At 34.1% G+C, this 15,729-nt stretch overlaps 7 non-coding genes across 7 annotated transcripts; all 7 read right to left on the reverse strand.

Moving 5' to 3' along the window:
* Window positions 1-278: 278 nt before the first annotated feature.
* TRNAA-AGC (transfer RNA alanine (anticodon AGC)) lies at window positions 279-351 on the reverse strand. Its single transcript has one exon. It is a non-coding gene; the product is annotated as a tRNA-Ala (tRNA).
* A 558-nt stretch (window positions 352-909) lies between these two features.
* Window positions 910-982, reverse strand: TRNAA-AGC (transfer RNA alanine (anticodon AGC)). Its single transcript has one exon. It is a non-coding gene; the product is annotated as a tRNA-Ala (tRNA).
* A 2,980-nt stretch (window positions 983-3,962) lies between these two features.
* Window positions 3,963-4,035, reverse strand: TRNAA-AGC (transfer RNA alanine (anticodon AGC)). Its single transcript has one exon. It is a non-coding gene; the product is annotated as a tRNA-Ala (tRNA).
* Window positions 4,036-5,643: 1,608 nt separating this feature from the next.
* Window positions 5,644-5,716, reverse strand: TRNAA-AGC (transfer RNA alanine (anticodon AGC)). The gene has a single exon. It is a non-coding gene; the product is annotated as a tRNA-Ala (tRNA).
* A 3,609-nt stretch (window positions 5,717-9,325) lies between these two features.
* TRNAA-AGC (transfer RNA alanine (anticodon AGC)) lies at window positions 9,326-9,398 on the reverse strand. Its single transcript has one exon. It is a non-coding gene; the product is annotated as a tRNA-Ala (tRNA).
* Window positions 9,399-11,952: 2,554 nt separating this feature from the next.
* On the reverse strand, window positions 11,953-12,025 carry TRNAA-AGC (transfer RNA alanine (anticodon AGC)). The gene has a single exon. It is a non-coding gene; the product is annotated as a tRNA-Ala (tRNA).
* A 2,899-nt stretch (window positions 12,026-14,924) lies between these two features.
* Window positions 14,925-14,997, reverse strand: TRNAA-AGC (transfer RNA alanine (anticodon AGC)). The gene has a single exon. It is a non-coding gene; the product is annotated as a tRNA-Ala (tRNA).
* Window positions 14,998-15,729: the final 732 nt, after the last annotated feature.

Genomic DNA, 15,729 nt, shown 5'->3' on the forward strand with positions numbered 1-15,729 from the left:
TGCTAAGCGAGCGCTCTACCATCTGAGATAATTCCCCATTGATGAATAACAAGTTCAAAAAAGGCATTGGGAGATCATTTACTAACATATTATAAGGTGTCTCTCTTTTAAAATGGTGTGAGTAGTTGTCATAATTAGCTAAGTCTGATTAAATATTTTTATATGTTGCATGACAAAAAAATATTTGTAACTGTGAAGGGTATATACAAATAAAATGAAAGATTAAAACATTTGGACTGTGAAGGGTATCTACAAATGAAATGAAAGGATAAAACATTTGGAGAATGCGAGCATCGATCTCGCTACCTCTCGCATGCTAAGCGAGCGCTCTACCATCTGAGCTAATTCCCCATTGATGAAGGACAAGTTAAAAAAAATGGCATTGGGAGATGATTTACTAACATATTATAAGGTGTCTCTCTTTTAAAATGGTGTGAGTAGTTGTCATAATTAGCTAAGTCTGATTAAATATTTTTATATGTTGCATGACAAAAAACTATTTGTAACTGTGAAGGGTATATACAAATAAAATGAAAGATTAAAACATTTGGACTGTGAAGGGTATCTACAAATGAAATGAAAGGCTAAATCATTTGGAGAATGCGAGCATCGATCTCGCTACCTCTCGCATGCTAAGCAAGCGCTCTACCATCTGAGCTAATTCCCCAATAATGAAAGACTAGTTCAAAAAATGGCATTGGGAGATCATTTACTAACATATTATAAGGTGTCTCTCTTTTAAAAAGGTGTGAGTAGTTGTCATAATTAGCTAAGTCTGATTAAATATTTTTATATGTTGCATGACAAAAAAAAATTTGTAACTATGAAGGGTATATACAAATAAAAAGAAAGATTAAAACATTTGGACTGTGAAGGGTATCTACAAATGAAATGAAAGGCTAAATCATTTGGAGAATGCGAGCATCGATCTCGCTACCTCTCGCATGCTAAGCGAGCGCTCTACCATCTGAGCTAATTCCCCATTGATGAATGGCAACTTTAAAAAAAATGGCATTGGGAGATGATTTACTAACATATTATAAGGTGTCTCTCTTTTAAAATGGTGTGAGTAGTTGTCATAATTAGCTAAGTCTGATTAAATATTTTTATATGTTGCATGACAAAAAACTATTTGTAACTGTGAAGGGTATATACAAATAAAATGAAAGATTAAAACATTTGGACTGTGAAGGGTATCTACAAATGAAACGAAAGGCTAAATCATTTGGAGAATGCAAGCATCGATCTCGCTACCTCTCGCATGCAAAGCGAGCGCTCTACCATCTGAGCTAATTCCCCATTGATGAATGACAACTTTAAAAAAAATGGCATAGGGAGGTGATTTAATAACATATTATAAGGTGTCTCTATTTTAAAATGGTGTGAGTAGTTGTCATAATTAGCTAAGTCTGATTAAATATTTTTATATGTTGCATGACAAAAAACTATTTGTAACTGTGAAGGGTATATACAAATAAAATGAAAGATTAAAACATTTGAACTGTGAAGGGTATCTACAAATGAAATGAAAGGATAAAACATTAGGAGAATGCGAGCATAGATCTCGCTACCTCTCGCATGCTAAGCGAGCGCTCTACCATCTGAGCTAATTCCCCATTGATGAATGACAAGTTAAAAAAAAGGCATTGGGAGATCATTTACTAACATATTATAAGGTGTCTCTCTTTTAAAATGGTGTGAGTAGTTGTCATAAGTAGCTAAGTCTGACTAAATATTTTTATATGTTGCATGACAAAAAAATATTTGTAACTGTGAAGGGTATATACAAATAAAATGAAAGATTAAAACATTTGGACGGTGAAGGGTATCTACAAATGAAATGAAAGGATAAATCATTTGGAGAATGCGAGCATCGATCTCACTACCTCTCGCACGCTAAGCGAGCGCTCTACCATCTGAGCTAATTCCCCACTGATGAAGGACAAGTTCAAAAAAATGGCATTGGGAGATGATTTACTAACATATTATAAGGTGTCTCTCTTTTAAAATGGTGTGAGTAGTTGTCATAATTAGCTAAGTCTGATTAAATATTTTTATATGTTGCATGACAAAAAACTATTTGTAACTGTGAAGGGTATATACAAATAAAATGAAAGATTAAAACATTTGGACTGTAAAGGGTATCTACAAATAAAATGAAAGGCTAAATCATTTGGAGAATGCGAGCATCAATCTCGCTACCTCTCGCATGCTAAGCGAGCGCTCTACCATCTGAGCTAATTCCCCATTGATGAATAACAACTTCAAAAAAATGGCATTGGGAGATGATTTACTAACATATTATAAAGTGTCTCTCTTTTAAAATGGTGTAAGTAGTTGTCATAATTAGCTAAGTCTGATTAAATATTTTTATATGTTGCATGACAAAAAACTATTTGTAACTGTGAAGGGTATATACAAATAAAATGAAAGATTAAAACATTTGGACTGTGAAGGGTATCTACAAATGAAAAGAAAGGATAAAACATTTGGAGAATGCGAGCATAGATCTCGCTAACTCTCGCATGCTAAGCGAGCGCTTTACCATCTGAGATAATTCCCCATTGATGAATGACAAGTTCAAAAAAAGGCATTGGGAGATCATTTACTAACATATTATAAGGTGTCTCTCTTTTAAAATGGTGTGAGTCGTTGGCATAATTAGCTAAGTCTGACTAAATATTTTGATATGTTGCATGACAAAAAACTATGTGTAACTGTGAAGGGTATATACAAATAAAATGAAAGATTAAAACATTTGGACTGTGAAGGGTATCTACAAATGAAATGAAAGGCTAAATCATTTGGAGAATGCGAGCATCGATCTCGCTACCTCTCGCATGCTAAGCGAGCGCTCTATCATCTGAGCTAATTCCCCATTGATGAATGACAACTTAAAAAAAATGGCATTTGGAGATGATTTACTAACATATTATAAGGTGTCTCTCTTTTAAAATGGTGTGAGTAGTTGTCATAATTAGCTAAGTCTGATTAAATATTTTTATATGTTGCATGACAAAAAACTATTTGTAACTGTGAAGGGTATATACAAATAAAATGAAAGATTAAAACATTTGGACTGTGAAGGGTATCTACAAATGAAATGAAAGGATAAAACATTTGGAGAAGGCGAGCATCGATCTCGCTAACTCTCGCATGCTAAGCGAGCGCTCTACCATCTGAGCTAATTCCCCATTGATGAATGACAAGTTCAAAAAAAAGGCATTGGGAGATCATTTACTGACATATTATAAGGTGTCTCTCTTTTAAAATTGTGTGAGTAGTTGTCATAATTAGCTAAGTCTGACTAAATATTTTTATATGTTGCATGACAAAAAACTATGTGTAACTGTGAAGGGTATATACAAATAAAATGAAAGATTAAAAAAATTGGACTGTGAAGGGTATCTACAAATGAAATGAAAGGATAAAACGTTTGGAGAATGCGAGCATAGATTTCGCTACCTCTCGCATGCTAAGCGAGCGCTCTACCATCTGGACTGTGAAGGGTATCTATAAAGGAAATGAAAGGATAAAACATTTGGAGAATGTGAGCATCGATCTCGCTACCTCTCGCATGCTAAGCGAGCGCTCTACCATCTGACATAATTCCCCATTGATGAATGACAAGTTCAAAAAAAGGCATTGGGAGATCATTTACTAACATATTATAAGGTGTCTCCCTTTTAAAATGGTGTGAGTAGTTGTCATAATTAGCTAAGTCTGATTAAATATTTTTATATGTTGCATGACAAAAAACTATGTGTAACTGTGAAGGGTATATACAAATAAAATGAAAGATTAAAAAATTTGGACTGTGAAGGGTATCTACAAATGAAATGAAAGGATAAAAAGTTTGGAGAATGCGAGCATAGAACTCGCTACCTCTCGCATGCTAAGCGAGCGCTCTACCATCTGGACTGTGAAGGGTATCTATAAAGGAAATGAAAGGATAAAACATTTGGAGAATGCGAGCATCGATCTCGCTACCTCTCGCATGCTAAGCGAGCGCTCTACCATCTGAGCTAATTCCCCATTGATGAACAACAACTTCAAAAAAATGGCATTGGGAGATCATTTACTAACATATTATAAGGTGTCTCTCTTTTAAAATGGTGTCAGTAGTTGTCATAATTAGCTAAGTCTGATTAAATATTTGTATATGTTGCATGATAAAAAACTATTTGTAACTGTGAAGGGTATATACAAATAAAATGAAAGATTAAAACATTTCAACTGTGAAGGGTATCTATAAAGGAAATGAAAGGATAAAACACTTGGAGAATGCGAGCATCGATCTCGCTACCTCTCGCATGCTAAGGGAGCGCTCTTCCATCTGAGTTAATTCCCCATTGATGAAAGACTAGTTCAAAAAATGGCATTGGGAGATGATTTACTAACATATTATAAGGTGTCTCTCTTTTAAAATGGTGTGAGTAGTTGTCATAATTAGCTAAGTCTGACTAAATATTTTTATATGTTGCATGACAAAAAACTATTTGTAACTGTGAAGGGTATATACAAATAAAATGAAAGATTAAAACATTTGGACTGTGAAGGGTATCTACAAATGAAATGAAAGGATAAAACATTTGGAGAATGCGAGCATCGATCTCGCTACCTCTCGCATGCTAAGCGAGCGCTCTACCATCTGAGATAATTCCCCACTAATGAATAACTAGTTAAAAAAAGGCATTGGGAGATCATTTACTAACATATTATAAGGTGTCTTTCTTTTAAAATGGTGTGAGTAGTTGTCATAATTAGCTAAGTCTGATTAAATATTTTTATATGTTGCATGACAAAAAACTATTTGTAACTGTGAAGGGTATATACAAATAAAATGAAAGATTAAAACATTTGGACTGTGAAGGGTATCTACAAATGAAATGAAAGGATAAAACATTTGGAGAAGGCGAGCATCGATCTCGCTAACTCTCGCATGCTAAGCGAGCGCTCTACCATCTGAGCTAATTCCCCATTGATGAATGACAAGTTCAAAAAAAAGGCATTGGGAGATCATTTACTGACATATTATAAGGTGTCTCTCTTTTAAAATTGTGTGAGTAGTTGTCATAATTAGCTAAGTCTGACTAAATATTTTTATATGTTGCATGACAAAAAACTATGTGTAACTGTGAAGGGTATATACAAATAAAATGAAAGATTAAAAAAATTGGACTGTGAAGGGTATCTACAAATGAAATGAAAGGATAAAACGTTTGGAGAATGCGAGCATAGATTTCGCTACCTCTCGCATGCTAAGCGAGCGCTCTACCATCTGGACTGTGAAGGGTATCTATAAAGGAAATGAAAGGATAAAACATTTGGAGAATGCGAGCATCGATCTCGCTACCTCTCGCATGCTAAGCGAGCGCTCTACCATCTGAGATAATTCCCCATTGATGAATGACAAGTTCAAAAAAAGGCATTGGGAGATCATTTACTAACATATTATAAGGTGTCTCCCTTTTAAAATGGTGTGAGTAGTTGTCATAATTAGCTAAGTCTGATTAAATATTTGTATATTTTGCATGATAAAAAACTATTTGTAACTGTGAAGGGTATATACAAATAAAATGAAAGATTAAAACATTTCAACTGTGAAGGGTATCTATAAAGGAAATGAAAGGATAAAACATTTGGAGAATGCGAGCATCGATCTCGCTACCTCTCGCATGCTAAGCGAGCGCTCTACCATCTGAGCTAATTCCCCATTGATGAATGGCAACTTTAAAAAAATGGCATTGGGAGATGATTTACTAACATATTATAAGGTGTCTCTCTTTTAAAATGGTGTGAGTAGTTGTCATAATTAGCTAAGTCTGATTAAATATTTTTATATGTTGCATGACAAAAAACTATTTGTAACTGTGAAGGGTATATACAAATAAAATGAAAGATTAAAACATTTGGACTGTGAAGGGTATCTACAAATGAAACGAAAGGCTAAATCATTTGGAGAATGCAAGCATCGATCTCGCTACCTCTCGCATGCAAAGCGAGCGCTCTACCATCTGAGCTAATTCCCCATTGATGAATGACAACTTTAAAAAAAATGGCATAGGGAGGTGATTTACTAACATATTATAAGGTGTCTCTATTTTAAAATGGTGTGAGTAGTTGTCATAATTAGCTAAGTCTGATTAAATATTTTTATATGTTGCATGACAAAAAACTATTTGTAACTGTGAAGGGTATATACAAATAAAATGAAAGATTAAAACATTTGAACTGTGAAGGGTATCTACAAATGAAATGAAAGGATAAAACATTTGGAGAATGCGAGCATAGATCTCGCTACCTCTCGCATGCTAAGCGAGCGCTCTACCATCTGAGCTAATTCCCCATTGATGAATGACAAGTTAAAAAAAAGGCATTGGGAGATCATTTACTAACATATTATAAGGTGTCTCTCTTTTAAAATGGTGTGAGTAGTTGTCATAATTAGCTAAGTCTGACTAAATATTTTTATATGTTGCATGACAAAAAAATATTTGTAACTGTGAAGGGTATATACAAATAAAATGAAAGATTAAAACATTTGAACTGTGAAGGGTATCTACAAATGAAATGAAAGGATAAAACATTTGGAGAATGCGAGCATAGATCTCGCTACCTCTCGCATGCTAAGCGAGCGCTCTACCATCTGAGCTAATTCCCCATTGATGAATGACAAGTTAAAAAAAAGGCATTGGGAGATCATTTACTAACATATTATAAGGTGTCTCTCTTTTAAAATGGTGTGAGTAGTTGTCATAATTAGCTAAGTCTGACTAAATATTTTTATATGTTGCATGACAAAAAAATATTTGTAACTGTGAAGGGTATATACAAATAAAATGAAAGATTAAAACATTTGGACGGTGAAGGGTATCTACAAATGAAATGAAAGGATAAATCATTTGGAGAATGCGAGCATCGATCTCACTACCTCTCGCATGCTAAGCGAGCGCTCTACCATCTGAGCTAATTCCCCACTGATGAAGGACAAGTCCAAAAAAATGGCATTGGGAGATGATTTACTAACATATTATAAGGTGTCTCTCTTTTAAAATGGTGTGAGTAGTTGTCATAATTAGCTAAGTCTGATTAAATATTTTTATATGTTGCATGACAAAAAACTATTTGTAACTGTGAAGGGTATATACAAATAAAATGAAAGATTAAAACATTTGGACTGTAAAGGGTATCTACAAATAAAATGAAAGGCTAAATCATTTGGAGAATGCGAGCATCAATCTCGCTACCTCTCGCATGCTAAGCGAGCGCTCTACCATCTGAGCTAATTCCCCATTGATGAATAACAACTTAAAAAAAATGGCATTGGGAGATGATTTACTAACATATTATAAAGTGTCTCTCTTTTAAAATGGTGTAAGTAGTTGTCATAATTAGCTAAGTCTGATTAAATATTTTTATATGTTGCATGACAAAAAACTATTTGTAACTGTGAAGGGTATATACAAATAAAATGAAAGATTAAAACATTTGGACTGTGAAGGGTATCTACAAATGAAAAGAAAGGATAAAACATTTGGAGAATGCGAGCATAGATCTCGCTACCTCTCGCATGCTAAGCGAGCGCTTTACCATCTGAGATAATTCCCCATTGATGAATGACAAGTTCAAAAAAAGGCATTGGGAGATCATTTACTAACATATTATAAGGTGTCTCTCTTTTAAAATGGTGTGAGTCGTTGGCATAATTAGCTAAGTCTGACTAAATATTTTGATATGTTGCATGACAAAAAACTATGTGTAACTGTGAAGGGTATATACAAATAAAATGAAAGATTAAAACATTTGGACTGTGAAGGGTATCTACAAATGAAATGAAAGGATAAAACATTTGGAGAATGCGAGCATAGATTTTGCTACCTCTCGCATGCTAAGCGAGCGCTCTAGCATCTGAGATAATTCCCCATTGATGAATGACAAGTTCAAAAAAAGGCATTGGGAGATCATTTACTAACATATTATAAGGTGTCTCTCTTTTAAAATGGTGTGAGTAGTTGTCATAATTAGCTAAGTCTGATTAAATATTTTTATATGTTGCATGACAAAAAAATATTTGTAACTGTGAAGGGTATATAAAGATAAAATGAAAGATTAAAACATTTGGACTGTGAAGGGTATCTACAAATGAAATGAAAGGCTAAATCATTTGGAGAATGCGAGCATCGATCTCGCTACCTCTCGCATGCTAAGCGAGCGCTCTATCATCTGAGCTAATTCCCCATTGATGAATGACAACTTAAAAAAAATGGCATTTGGAGATGATTTACTAACATATTATAAGGTGTCTCTCTTTTAAAATGGTGTGAGTAGTTGTCATAATTAGCTAAGTCTGATTAAATATTTTTATATGTTGCATGACAAAAAACTATTTGTAACTGTGAAGGGTATATACAAATAAAATGAAAGATTAAAACATTTGGACTGTGAAGGGTATCTACAAATGAAATGAAAGGATAAAACATTTGGAGAAGGCGAGCATCGATCTCGCTAACTCTCGCATGCTAAGCGAGCGCTCTACCATCTGAGCTAATTCCCCATTGATGAATGACAAGTTCAAAAAAAAGGCATTGGGAGATCATTTACTGACATATTATAAGGTGTCTCTCTTTTAAAATTGTGTGAGTAGTTGTCATAATTAGCTAAGTCTGACTAAATATTTTTATATGTTGCATGACAAAAAACTATGTGTAACTGTGAAGGGTATATACAAATAAAATGAAAGATTAAAAAAATTGGACTGTGAAGGGTATCTACAAATGAAATGAAAGGATAAAACGTTTGGAGAATGCGAGCATAGATTTCGCTACCTCTCGCATGCTAAGCGAGCGCTCTACCATCTGGACTGTGAAGGGTATCTATAAAGGAAATGAAAGGATAAAACATTTGGAGAATGCGAGCATCGATCTCGCTACCTCTCGCATGCTAAGCGAGCGCTCTACCATCTGAGATAATTCCCCATTGATGAATGGCAAGTTCAAAAAAAGGCATTGGGAGATCATTTACTAACATATTATAAGGTGTCTCCCTTTTAAAATGGTGTGAGTAGTTGTCATAATTAGCTAAGTCTGATTAAATATTTTTATATGTTGCATGACAAAAAACTATGTGTAACTGTGAAGGGTATATACAAATAAAATGAAAGATTAAAAAATTTGGACTGTGAAGGGTATCTACAAATGAAATGAAAGGATAAAAAGTTTGGAGAATGCGAGCATAGAACTCGCTACCTCTCGCATGCTAAGCGAGCGCTCTACCATCTGGACTGTGAAGGGTATCTATAAAGGAAATGAAAGGATAAAACATTTGGAGAATGCGAGCATCGATCTCGCTACCTCTCGCATGCTAAGCGAGCGCTCTACCATCTGAGCTAATTCCCCATTGATGAACAACAACTTAAAAAAAATGGCATTGGGAGATCATTTACTAACATATTATAAGGTGTCTCTCTTTTAAAATGGTGTCAGTAGTTGTCATAATTAGCTAAGTCTGATTAAATATTTGTATATGTTGCATGATAAAAAACTATTTGTAACTGTGAAGGGTATATACAAATAAAATGAAAGATTAAAACATTTCAACTGTGAAGGGTATCTATAAAGGAAATGAAAGGATAAAACACTTGGAGAATGCGAGCATCGATCTCGCTACCTCTCGCATGCTAAGGGAGCGCTCTTCCATCTGAGTTAATTCCCCATTGATGAAAGACTAGTTCAAAAAATGGCATTGGGAGATCATTTACTAACATATTATAAGGTGTCTCTCTTTTAAAATGGTGTGAGTAGTTGTCATAATTAGCTAAGTCTGACTAAATATTTTTATATGTTGCATGACAAAAAACTATTTGTAACTGTGAAGGGTATATACAAATAAAATGAAAGATTAAAACATTTGGACTGTGAAGGGTATCTACAAATGAAATGAAAGGATAAAACATTTGGAGAATGCGAGCATCGATCTCGCTACCTCTCACATGCTAAGCGAGCGCTCTACCATCTGAGATAATTCCCCATTAATGAATAACTAGTTAAAAAAAGGCATTGGGAGATCATTTACTAACATATTATAAGGTGTCTTTCTTTTAAAATGGTGTGAGTAGTTGTCATAATTAGCTAAGTCTGATTAAATATTTTTATATGTTGCATGACAAAAAACTATTTGTAACTGTGAAGGGTATATACAAATAAAATGAAAGATTAAAACATTTGGACTGTGAAGGGTATCTACAAATGAAATGAAAGGATAAAACATTTGGAGAAGGGGAGCATCGATCTCGCTAACTCTCGCATGCTAAGCGAGCGCTCTACCATCTGAGCTAATTCCCCATTGATGAATGACAAGTTCAAAAAAAAGGCATTGGGAGATCATTTACTGACATATTATAAGGTGTCTCTCTTTTAAAATTGTGTGAGTAGTTGTCATAATTAGCTAAGTCTGACTAAATATTTTTATATGTTGCATGACAAAAAACTATGTGTAACTGTGAAGGGTATATACAAATAAAATGAAAGATTAAAAAAATTGGACTGTGAAGGGTATCTACAAATGAAATGAAAGGATAAAACGTTTGGAGAATGCGAGCATAGATTTCGCTACCTCTCGCATGCTAAGCGAGCGCTCTACCATCTGGACTGTGAAGGGTATCTATAAAGGAAATGAAAGGATAAAACATTTGGAGAATGCGAGCATCGATCTCGCTACCTCTCGCATGCTAAGCGAGCGCTCTACCATCTGAGATAATTCCCCATTGATAAATGACAAGTTCAAAAAAAGGCATTGGGAGATCATTTACTAACATATTATAAGGTGTCTCCCTTTTAAAATGGTGTGAGTAGTTGTCATAATTAGCTAAGTCTGATTAAATATTTGTATATGTTGCATGATAAAAAACTATTTGTAACTGTGAAGGGTATATACAAATAAAATGAAAGATTAAAACATTTCAACTGTGAAGGGTATCTATAAAGGAAATGAAAGGATAAAACACTTGGAGAATGCGAGCATCGATCTCGCTACCTCTCGCATGCTAAGGGAGCGCTCTTCCATCTGAGTTAATTCCCCATTGATGAAAGACTAGTTCAAAAAATGGCATTGGGAGATCATTTACTAACATATTATAAGGTGTCTCTCTTTTAAAATGGTGTGAGTAGTTGTCATAATTAGCTAAGTCTGACTAAATATTTTTATATGTTGCATGACAAAAAACTATTTGTAACTGTGAAGGGTATATACAAATAAAATGAAAGATTAAAACATTTGGACTGTGAAGGGTATCTACAAATGAAATGAATGGATAAAACATTTGGAGAATGCGAGCATAGATCTCGCTATCTCTCGCATGCTAAGCGAGCGCTCTACCATCTGAGCTAATTCCCCATTGATGAATGACAAGTTCAAAAAAAAGGCATTGGGAGATCATTTACTAACATATTATAAGGTGTCTCTCTTTTAAAATGGTGTGAGTCGTTGGCATAATTAGCTAAGTCTGACTAAATATTTTTATATGTTGCATGACAAAAAACTATGTGTAACTGTGAAGGGTATATACAAATAAAATGAAAGATTAAAACATTTGGACTGTGAAGGGTATCTACAAATGAAATGAAAGGATAAAACATTTGGAGAATGCGAGCATAGATTTTGCTATCTCTCGCATGCTAAGCGAGCGCTCTACCATCTGAGATAATTCCCCATTGATGAATGACATGTTCAAAAAAAGGCATTGGGAGATCATTTACTAACATATTATAAGGTGTCTCTCTTTTAAAATGGTGTGAGTAGTTGTCATAATTAGCTAAGTCTGATTAAATATTTTTATATGTTGCATTACAAAAAAATATTTGTAACTGTGAAGGGTATATACAAATAAAATGAAAGATTAAAACATTTGGACTGTGAAGGGTATCTACAAATGAAATGAAAGGATAAAACATTTGGAGAATGCGAGCATCGATCTCGCTACCTCTCGCATGCTAAGCGAGCGCTCTACCATCTGAGCTAATTCCCCATTGAGGAAGGAGAAGTTAAAAAAAATGGCATTGGGAGATGATTTACTAACATATTATAAGGTGTCTCTCTTTTAAAATGGTGTGAGTAGTTGTCATAATTAGCTAAGTCTGATTAAATATTTTTATATGTTGCATGACAAAAAACTATTTGTAACTGTGAAGGGTATATACAAATAAAATGAAAGATTAAAACATTTGGACTGTAAAGGGTATCTACAAATAAAATGAAAGGCTAAATCATTTGGAGAATGCGAGCATCAATCTCGCTACCTCTCGCATGCTAAGCGAGCGCTCTACCATCTGAGCTAATTCCCCATTGATGAATGACAACTTCAAAAAAATGGCATTGGGAGATGATTTACTAACATATTATAAAGTGTCTCTCTTTTAAAATGGTGTAAGTAGTTGTCATAATAAGCTAAGTCTGATTAAAAATTTTTATATGTTGCATGACAAAAAAATATTTGTAACTGTGAAGGGTATATACAAATAAAATGAAAGATTAAAACATTTGGACTGTGAAGGGTATCTACAAATGAAAAGAAAGGATAAAACATTTGGAGAATGCGAGCATAGATCTCGCTACCTCTCGCATGCTAAGCGAGCGCTCTACCATCTGAGATAATTCCCCATTTGGGGAATTTGGACTGTAAAGGGTATCTACAAATAAAATGAAAGGCTAAATCATTTGGAGAATGCGAGCATCAATCTCGCTACCTCTCGCATGCTAAGCGAGTGCTCTACCATCTGAGCTAATTCCCCATTGATGAATGACAACTTCAAAAAAATAGCATTGGGAGATGATTTACTAACATATTATAAGGTGTCTCTCTTTTAAAATGGTGTGAGTAGTTGTCATAATTAGCTAAGTCTGATTAAATATTTTTATATGTTGCATGACAAAAAAATATTTGTAACTGTGAAGGGTATATACAAATAAAATGAAAGATTAAAACATTTGGACTGTGAAGGGTATCTACAAATGAAATGAAAGGATAAAACATTTGGAGAATGCGAGCATCGATCTCGCTACCTCTCGCATGCTAAGCGAGCGCTCTACCATCTGAGCTAATTCCCACTTGATGAAGGACAAGTTAAAAAAAATGGCATTGGGAGATGATTTACTAACATATTATAAGGTGTCTCTCTTTTAAAATGGTGTGAGTAGTTGTCATAATTAGCTAAGTCTGATTAAATATTTTTATATGTTGCATGACAAAAAACTATTTGTAACTGTGAAGGGTATATACAAATAAAATGAAAGATTAAAACATTTGGACTGTGAAGGGTATCTACAAATGAAATGAAAGGCTAAATCATTTGGAGAATGCGAGCATCGATCTCGCTACCTCTCGCATGCTAAGCAAGTGCTCTACCATCTGAGCTAATTCCCCAATAATGAAAGACTAGTTCAAAAAATGGCATTGGGAGATCATTTACTAACATATTATAAGGTGTCTCTCTTTTAAAATGGTGTGAGTAGTTGTCATAATTAGCTAAGTCTGATTAAATATTTTTATATGTTGCATGACAAAAAAATATTTGTAACTGTGAAGGGTATATACAAATAAAATGAAAGATTAAAACATTTGGACTGTGAAGGGTATCTACAAATGAAATGAAAGGATAAAACATTTTGAGAATGCGAGCATAGATCTCGCTACCTCTCGCATGCTAAGCAAGCGCTCTACCATCTGAGCTAATTCCCCAATAATGAAAGACTAGTTCAAAAAATGGCATTGGGAGATCATTTTCTAACATATTATAAGGTGTCTCTCTTTTAAAATGGTGTGAGTAGTTGTCATAATTAGCTAAGTCTGATTAAATATTTTTATATGTTGCATGACAAAAAAATATTTGTAACTGTGAAGGGTATATACAAATAAAAAGAAAGATTAAAACATTTGGACTGTGAAGGGTATCTACAAATGAAATGAAAGGATAAAACATTTGGAGAATGCGAGCATCGATGTCGCTACCTCTCGCATGCTAAGCGAGCGCTCTACCATCTGAGCTAATTCCCCATTGATGAAGGACAAGTTTAAAAAAATGGCATTGGGAGATGATTTACTAACATATTATAAGGTGTCTCTCTTTTAAAATGGTGTGAATAGTTGTCATAATTAGCTAAGTCTGATTAAATATTTTTATATGTTGCATGACAAAAAACTATTTGTAACTGTGAAGGGTATATACAAATAAAATGAAAGATTAAAACATTTGGACTGTAAAGGGTATCTACAAATAAAATGAAAGGCTAAACCATTTGGAGAATGCGAGCATTAATCTCGCTACCTCTCGCATGCTAAGCGAGCGCTCTACCATCTGAGCTAATTCCCCATTGATGAATGACAACTTCAAAAAAATGGCATTGGGAGATGATTTACTAACATATTATAAGGTGTCTCTCTTTTAAAATGGTGTAAGTAGTTGTCATAATTAGCTAAGTCTGATTAAATATTTTTATATGTTGCATGACAACAAACTATTTGTAACTGTGAAGGGTATATACAAATAAAATGAAAGATTAAAACATTTGGACTGTGAAGGGTATCTACAAATGAAATGAAAGGATAAAACATTTGGAGAATGCGAGCATAGATCTCGCTAACTCTCGCATGCTAAGCGAGCGCTCTACCATCTGAGATAATTCCCCATTTATGAATGACAAGTTCAAAAAAAGGCATTGGGAGATCATTTACTAACATATTATAAGGTGTCTCTCTTTTAAAATGGTGTGAGTAGTTGTCATAATTAGCTAAGTCTGATTAAATATTTTTATATGTTGCATGACAAAAAAATATTTGTAACTGTGAAGGGTATATACAAATAAAATGAAAGATTAAAACATTTGGACTGTGAAGGGTATCTACAAATGAAATGAAAGGATAAAACATTTGGAGAATGCGAGCATCGATCTCGCTACCTCTCGCATGCTAAGCGAGCGCTCTACCATCTGAGCTAATTCCCCATTGATGAAGGACAAGTTAAAAAAAATGGCATTGGGAGATGATTTACTAACATATTATAAGGTGTCTCTCTTTTAAAATGGTGTGAGTAGTTGTCATAATTAGCTAAGTCTGATTAAATATTTTAATATGTTGCATGACAAAAAACTATTTGTAACTGTGAAGGGTATATACAAATAAAATGAAAGATTAAAACATTTGGACTGTGAAGGGTATCTATAAATGAAATGAAAGGCTAAATAATTTGGAGAATGCGAGCATCGATCTCGCTACCTCTCGCATGCTAAGCGAGCGCTCTACCATCTGAGCTAATTGCCCATTGATGAATGACAAGTTCAAAAAAAGGCATTGGGAGATCATTTACTAACATATTATAAGGTGTCTCTCTTTTAAAATGGTGTGAGTAGTTGTCATAATTAGCTAAGTCTGACTAAATATTTTTATATGTTGCATGACAAAATACTATTTGTAACTGTGAAGGGTATATACAAATAAAATGAAAGATTAAAACATTCGGACTGTGAAGGGTATCTACAAATGAAATGAAAGGCTAAATCATTTGGCGAATGCGAGCATCGACCTTGCTACCTCTCGCATGCTAAGCGAGCGCTCTACCATCTGAGCTAATTCCCCATTGATGAATGACAATTTCAAAAAAATGGCATTGGGAGAGGATTTACTAACATATTATAAGGTGTCTCTCTTTTAAAATGGTGTGAGTAGTTGTCATAATT

The sequence above is a fragment of the Crinia signifera genome, chromosome 3, assembly GCF_055691185.1.
Source record: "Crinia signifera chromosome 3, ASM5569118v1, whole genome shotgun sequence".
Taxonomy (NCBI): domain Eukaryota; kingdom Metazoa; phylum Chordata; class Amphibia; order Anura; family Myobatrachidae; genus Crinia; species Crinia signifera.